We start from the raw sequence: 8,737 nt of genomic DNA on the forward strand, positions 1-8,737 counted from the left end.
GCATTTCCCAGCAGTGATGTCAACCTCAAAGTGGAGCACAGATAAAGAAGGGTCAAAAAGTTTCCTCTATCCATTTACAAAGTTATTTATGACTAAGATATGGGCTTCAAAGCAAGAAATATTTTCTTGCACTGAATGCTGAGAAATTCCTCATTACTAAGAATATGCTTGTATAATACAACACAGTGACACAAAAAAAAGACAACCAGTCTCATGGATGGTATATTCATGATATTTGAACAGTAAGGAGGAAAATCTGTGAGTTTTAAAATATGGCTGAGACCACACATACATCCATGGAAAACAGCAAAGGAGTTTGCACATTTAGGCTTAAAGGGAACCTGTACTGAGTAAAATTATTTAAAATAAACACATGAGGTAACTTCAAATGAACATTACATAGTTACCTTGCCATCAGTTCCTCTCAGAAGCTCACCATTTTCTTCTGACAATGATCCCTTCCAGTTCTGACAGCATTTTGTCAGAACCGAAATATATCGTTGCTGTCAGTTATTTATCAGTTGCTGTCAGTTATAGCTGAGAGGAGAACTGATGTGCCAAATAATGTCTATGTTTCCCTATGGCTCAAGTGGGCAATGTTACAGTTTAGCTGTGTGCTGACCAGGAAGCTGTTAGGGGTAATGGCCATTTTAAAAATGGAGTATGGAGAATTCCCTTGATCACAGTGGACAAATGGGAAAGGAGAAAGAGATTAAGGAGTAGACTTCACAGGAGGCAAGTATGACTTGTGTATGTTTATTTTGACTTTTAATTTTCAGTTCAGGTTTTCTTTAAAGTGATCACCATTTCTTCTTTCCTCAAAAAATTACGTACAGCTTTAAACTTTCTACCAGGGATGTAGCAATAGGGGTTGCAGAGGTTGTGACCGCATTGGGGCCCTTGGGCCAGAGGGTCTCCAAAGGGCCCTCCCTCAACTACAGTTTTAGCTCTCTATTGGTCCTGTGCTCATAATAATCACTTCTATAGATACTTTGCATAGTGGTAATCATTAACAAACTGTTCCCCACCCCCTTCTTGCACCTCTGACACTGTACTTGCCATTGGCAGGTTTTGGTGCGCCGTATCAATTGCTATGTATAGAGTGCTTGGGGGCCCCATTGTAAAACTTGCATCTGGGCCCACAGCTCCTTAGCTACGCCACTGCTTACTACCAGAAAAAAAATTGTAGCAGAACAGCATGCAAGCTGTTAAAGGATACACGAGGTGACATTTGACATGATGAGATAGACATGTGTATGTACAGGGCAAAGCACACTACTAACTATGCTGTGTTTTGTTTTGTTTTTCTTTCTCTGCCTGAAAGTTTTAAAAATTAGGTATGCAAGTGACAGTTTCTGTCTGAGTCAGGACTGGGTCAGACAATAGCATAACACTAACTGATAAAGAAATAAAGCCATAAAACACTTTCAAAGCAGAAAATGGCTTCTGAGATCAGAAATAAAGATAAAAGGGGTCAATAGTTCATAGATTTGAGCTCTGGCATGCTTCAATGAATGTGTCATTGAGCAGAAATAATTAACTACCTGCCGATTGCCCCACGCCAATGGGCATGGCCGCGGCAGCAGCCCCAGGACCGCCTAACGCCAATTAGCGTAAAGTCCTGGGTCTCTGTTTTACAGGAGATCGCGCGCAGGATGCGCGCGCATCTCCTGCTCCGGGGGCGGAGCTCCGCAAAACTGCCGTCTTTACATATAGTTCAGCGCTGCGATCAGCAGCAGCGCGACAGCCGATCGCCATGATTGGCCGGCTGTGGGGAGGGAGGAGAAAAAAATAATTTAAAAAACAGTGTTTTTTATTAAAAAATAAATAACAATACTATTTGTTGAAAAAAATTAAATACAAGGGGGGCGATCAGACCCCACCAACAAAGAGCTCTGTTGGTGGGGGGAAAAGGGGGGGAATCACTCGTGTGCTGTGTTGTGGCCACTGCAGCTTGGCCTTAAAGCTGCAGTGGCCATTTCAGCAAACAAAGGCCTGGCCTTTAGGGGGGTTTAGCACTGCAGTCCTCAAGAGGTTAAACAGTAAAAACTTAAAAAGTAGATTTAACCACTTCAGCCTTCAGTCGTTTTTCACCTTATGCATCCGAGCAATTTTCACCTCCCATTCATTTGACAATAACTTTATCACTGCTTATCACAATGAAATGATCTATATCTTGTTTTTTCCGCCACCTATTAGGCTTTCTTTGGCTAGGTACATTTTGCTAAGAATAATGTTTTTCTAAATGCATTTTAATGGGAATATTAAGAAAAAATGTGAAAAAAATACTCATTTTTTATCAGTTTTCGACCATACCTTTAAAATAATACATGCTACCTTAATTAAAACCCACGTATTTTATTTGCCCATTTGTCTCGGTTATTAACCACTTCACCCCAAAGGGGTTTTTACCCTAACGGACAAGAGCGATTTTCACCTTTCAGTGCTCATCCCTTTCATTTGCCAATAGCTTAATCACTACTAATCACAATGAAATGATCTATATTTTGTTTTTTTCACCACCAATTAGGCATTTTGAGGTTGATATTTGTTTTCAGCAATTACTTTATTTTCTATGCATTTTAAAAGGAAAAATAAGGTAAAAAATGAAAAAATACACTATTTCTCCAATTTCATCCCCTATAGTTTTAATATAAAGACTGCTAATGTACATAAAACCCACACATTTTATCTGCCTATGTGTCCTGGTTATCACAAGATTTTAATTATGTCCTTAGTACAAAGTATGGTGACAATATAGTATTTGGAAATAATGGTGTATATTTTCTATGGTGGATTTTTTTTTTCTTTTTACTATTTTCACGTGCACGTGCATGTGCGGGAGCACGCTCGCACGCGTGCACACGCACAGCAACAGCAGCACTGTCTGACTTATAAAAGCCATTAAGATGCTAGCAGGACGTTTTTATAAGTCAGCTTGTCATTAAGTGGTTAAATTATGTCCCTATCACAATGTATTGCACCAATATTTTATTTGGAAATAAAGGCGCATTTTATCAATTTTGCGTCCATCGCTATTTACAAGCTTATGACTTAAAAAATAATAGTAATATACCCTCTTGACATGCATATTAAAAAAGTTCAGAGCCTTAGGTAACTATTTATGGTTGTTTGTTTTTAATCGTAATTTTTTTTTTATTACAAATTTTGTGTAGGAGATAAACAGATAATTTTAAATGTAATTGATTGTTTGTTTATTTAACAAAATGTATGTAGATGTAGTTTTACTATTTGGCCACAAGATGACCAAAGTCATTTTTTTCCCATCCTGTAAGCAAGCGATCACGTTTACAGAAAGTGAAGGGAGGACGTGAAACTTTTTTTTTCTTTAGAAAGATCTTCGCTTCTCATAGAAGCCGTCGGTCTTTCTAATGGGGACTTAGATCTATGAATGGGAACTACGTTTTAGAGCAGATAAACTGTACTTTGGGAACCTGTAATTTGTTAATGGACAATATTACTTGTGCACAAAAGCAAATATGGTAACTGTATAGGTAATAAAAAGTAAGAAAACACATTTTTATTGAATATGTCAGAAGTTTATTCCCCTTTAATTCACACCAAAAAAACCGCAATCACAAGCACTTACTGTATTGACTGCAATTTTTCAAAGTGATTTTCAGAGCGATTTTTGAAAGAATGTGCAACCCTCATAGGGGTTGTAAGTGCCAATTCTAAACTCTTGTACCTATTGGCAAGTACAAGAGTAGTTGGTGATACATAGTTTAAACCAACATTTAAAAAAATAGATTAATTTTTACATTACCTGTGTCCACATTCAGCACCTTTAGACAGGAAGGTTCCATTCAGTTTATAGCCCATTCTTCCTACTTGTAGTGACACATTGCTGTGGCAACAGCTGACACGTTATTCATAAATGGACCTGAAATGCGCAAAATTCCAATGGCCCAATACCGCTGTCAGTCACAGTGACGTCAACGATATCAGGTCCAATTCCGAATGGTGCATCAGTTGTTGCCGTGGCAAAACATTTGTATAAGGGAGGAGGTGGGATGCAGTGAGCCATAGGGAGAAGAGCGCTTACTTACTAAAGACACCTTCCAGTATACCGGCACTGGACATGAACACAGGTAATGTATAAATTAATCTATTTTAAAAAATGCTGGGGTAGACTACAGTATGTGACACTAACTGAGTTTACAATTGGCATTTCCAACCACTTTAAACACAGGTTACTGCCACCTTGCTAAACAATAGAAATTGTAGATGAGTTTACCAGTGATGGATTTTCATATGCCCAGCTTGACTTGAAGTCAAATGGCCAGTAGGGATAGAGGCTGCTGCAGTAACTGACGGGAGTGATCTTCCATTCCCGTTGGCACAATGGGAATGGAAGATCGCCAAAGAACGCCAAACACCAATGGCCAAGTCAGAGGTCATGCTGAACATTGTGGGATGGGAGTACTCTCCTGGCAAACCCATGATGAAGTGCATTCCATCCCTACTGAGCAGAGCCGGTTCTAGACTTTTTGCTACCTTAGGCAAACTTGTGAGGATGCGCCTCCTCCCTCCCCCTCCCGATTTGGCGATGCACGCATGGCGGTGTGCGGTGATGCACCGCACACACACACACACACACACATATATATATATATATATTGTAAGGGGGTGTGGTTATTGATAATGGCAGTTGGTGTTGTCTTGGAGCATGTTTTTATTTATGTCTGTCAGTAGTAAAGATGATTACGTGCAGGATGACTGCGGATCAAACAACATAAATTAATTACATGGCGACTATCTCTCTTCTGTTTTTTTTAACTTCTTACTTTGCAGTGTATTGACTTATTTTGTTTCCCCTTCTCCCTAAAGTTCCTCTTCAGGGCTACAGGATATTTTCTCTTTAGTCAGTCTGCTGTTCTCATGTTAAATTATTCTATTTATTTACATACAGATTGCAGATACATTCAATTAAACCAGGACAGAGAAGCACAAACAGGAACCACTTTAACCTGCAGCTATTGCTTGCTCAGCAGACATACGATAACTCAATACAGCTTTAATTTTATTACTATAAATTCACAGCAAAGTATTTTGATGTGAGGAGCATTTTACTACTAGAGCCAGATATCTGGTATCACGTTACAGTGATATACCTGCATGACTAGCAATAAGTAAAATCTCCATGTGAACGCAAGATGCTACGAGTAAAATATAATAAACATTGCTGTGTTTTGCAAATGAGAAATGCCATCTGCTTTATCAGTAACCGTATTTATAACATGACAGCCACGGTTATCTGGATGATTCCATACCTGAAAAGGAAAATATGGGAGCCTCTGTCCTAAGCAGTGTACTGAGTTCACATTGCTATGGAGCAAAGGTAATATTTACAAGCAATCTCATGTGCAGCAGGCCAGAACTTTGAACCTTACAATGGTTTTCATCATTCTAGATTATTCCAGGTAAGAAAACTCAGATGAAAGAAAGGAAAACATTGCCTTTAAATGCCCCCCCCCCCCCCCCCCCCCCCACACACACACACACACACAAAAGGGAGTATTTATTACAAAAAGTAAAATATGTTAGCAGAGAACCTCTGCGAGGAACTTTAAAGTTCTTTGTTTTTATAGAAATTTAATTAGAAAAAAATAATTTCACTGCAAAACAGTATTATTGTTATTTTGATAGGACCGATCTCTTCATCTTCAGAGACACTTTAACCGCTTCTGGAACGCTTTGGTAGAAGTCTACATTCTGCAGGTGGTTGCGCGGCTCTGACAGGACATAGATTTCACCTTCCCCACCCCGTTACCGCCAATCTCGCCGCTCTCCCCCTGCCACAGTTCATTTGCCCTGCCGTCTATAAGACGGTAGAGCTCTGAGAGTAGGTCAGGAGCCACTTTCATTGGCTCCTAACTGCGTGATCACTGTGAGCCAATCACATTTGCTTACATTGATGGATAGCGTCAGGAGCCAATGAAAGCGGCTCCTGCCCGGCTCACACAGTGCTGCTGTCATAGCGACGGCAGAGAGGGGGTCCTGCTGCAATGGGATAGCATCGTGACCGGCAAGAGTATGTGCAGTGATTCATCGTAAGTGCCATTTTATGGTACCAGCAGTCTCTGGTCCTTAAAGTAAACCTCCAGACTAAAAATCTACTCAGCAGCACTGAAAAGGCTTGGTGTTTCTTTAACAGCATAAGAACTTTGTTTTTATACCCAACCCTAATTTTTAGCTGCTTAGAAGCTAAGCTCCGCCCCATCAAAGAAAACTGCCCGGGTATTTTTCCCCTGATGATGGGATTGCTGATGTTGTTCTCATTGCCTATTAGCTGGGAGGGGTGATCAGGACACAGGACAGTTGGAACTGTATCTCATGCTCCCTGTCACCTCCTTTCAACCAAAAAGATGGCTGCCCTTATGAAATCACAAACATTTTCCTGTTCTTAAACAGGGTGGGTAAGACATTATATTACCTATCTATTTTAATTAACATAACTAATGCAACTTAATGACAATATGTTTGTTTAGGCTTAAGTTTCTCTTTAAGGGGCCAAAGACTGCTGGTAAACAAGGAGTTAAGGAGAATATATATATATATATATATATATATATATATATATATATATACACCCATAATTACTCATACCCCTGGCAAATTATGGCAAAGTTACTTTTATTCAAGCAGAAAGTAATTTTTGGGTGGGAAATGTCATAGGTGTCTCCCAAAAGAAGATAAGGCGATGTACAAGAGGCATTATTGGGAAAAAGAAAAAAAAAACATGTCTCAGCTTTTATTTACATTTGAGCAAAAGCATTCCAGTTTAAAATTATTCATACCCTTCTCAATAATCAATAGAAAAGCCTTTATTGGCTATTACAGCAATCAAACGCTTCCTATAATTGCAGACCAGCTTTTTGCATGTCTCCACGGGTATTTTTGCCCATTCATCTTTCAGCCCAAATCTTTCAGGTTGGAGGGTCTTCTTGCCATCACTCTGATCTTTAGCTCCATCCACAGATTCTTAATTGGATTCAAGTCAGGAGTCTCAGGACTCTGGCTGGGCCACTCCAAAACGTTAATGTTGTTGTTGTTTGCTAACCATTTGTTCACCACTTTGGCTGTGTGTTTTGGGTCATTGTCATGCTGAAATGTCCACTGGTGCCCAAGGCCAAGTTTCTTTGCAGACTGCCTGATGTTGAGAATGCTCATGTATTGCTCTTTTTTCAAGGTGCAGTTAACTGTGATTAGGTTCCCTGATCCATTGGCTAAAAAACACCCCCAAAGCATTAGGTTCCCACCATCATGTTTGACAGTGAGGATGGTGTTCTTTGGGTTGAAGGCACTATATGGTGTAAAGAGGTGCCCTGGTGGTTTATAAAAGCATTTAAAAACAGTTTAAAAGTGAAAAAAGTTTTGAGGTTGCTTACCTTAATGAGGACAAATCTATGTAAAGACAAATGATTTTATTGGTAGCACAGGCTTCCTCTGGCCAATAACAGTGCTAAGCCAAATAGAATGCTCAGCTAAGGGAGGCTCCCTTATCTGACCATTCTATTTGGCTTGGCACTGTTATTGGCCTGAGGAAGCGGGCGTAGACCCGTGAAACGCATTGCCTGTATTTATGTATTTTTTTTTAATTTTCATTTTTTAAATGCATATGTTTTATTTGGGTAACTATGGGAGAGTGTGGGAGGTAAGGGGTTAATTTTAATGGTATGTAGGTGTATTTTATTTAAAAAAATGAATGTAGGTGTAATTTTACTAATTGGCCACAATATGTCCTTGTGCATTATTTTCCTGCATGTACTATTAGTACACTAATGGGAAGTGATGTGTGGATGTGTTACTTCATTAGTTACAATGACCGCATGCATTTTATTGATGCCGGCGATCATTGACACCAGCACTTAGATTGATGAATGAGAACTCTGTTCCCTTTCACTGATCTCCGGGTTAACAGGTGGCGACGAGCACCTGTGCAATAGAAGCGGCAATAGACACATATCTTTGACCCTGTGCAGGAACTGATGTCCTGCGGGGCGTAGAAATACTGCCGCGAATGGCATAAGTAGTTAAGATGTAATGGGGCCCTAGGCAAGACAGCACTTTTTGCTCAGCGCTGATGGTCACCTGGCTTTTTTTTTTCGTTAGATTTGGTTAGTATCCATTGGGCCCCTAGACTCTCTCCAGGCCCTAGGCAGCTGCCTAGAAATGTCTTTTGGATGATACGGCTCTGTTGATACAGCAGGTGTTATTAGTATATCAGGTGAATGCATGCATGCCATCATGCTGACCTCAAGATATCAATGTACATGACAGGAGAGCCAAGACAAAAGTCATTTCAGATCCCGGCAGTACTGTAAGGTGACAGGAGCAGTGTTGGTGTGACAGTTTATATCATTTGCCTGTCACAGGTGACAAGTCTATAATTTATGTCATTAACTGTAAATATTTGAGCTCGATTTCTCATATGACAAATCATATGAGAAAATGTTTGCCTTCGAGTTTGCTCATATGTATTAATGAGCAAACTCATACAATAAGTATGCAACTAAACCCATGATAAAATAGCTTTATAACTAAGAAAAGTCTATATCCATCCAGAGTTACATCGCCTACCGCCAACACAGGAAATGCTTCAAATAGATCTCCGCTCACTGCATCCCAGATAGACAAGAGAGCCTCTGTTTCAAAGATAACAGTCTGCTGTTTAATGTGAGCTATTCAGCTAAGGTGATCCTAAGATGTTGTG

This window comes from Hyperolius riggenbachi, chromosome 4 (genome assembly GCF_040937935.1).
Source record: "Hyperolius riggenbachi isolate aHypRig1 chromosome 4, aHypRig1.pri, whole genome shotgun sequence".
Lineage (NCBI taxonomy): Eukaryota > Metazoa > Chordata > Amphibia > Anura > Hyperoliidae > Hyperolius > Hyperolius riggenbachi.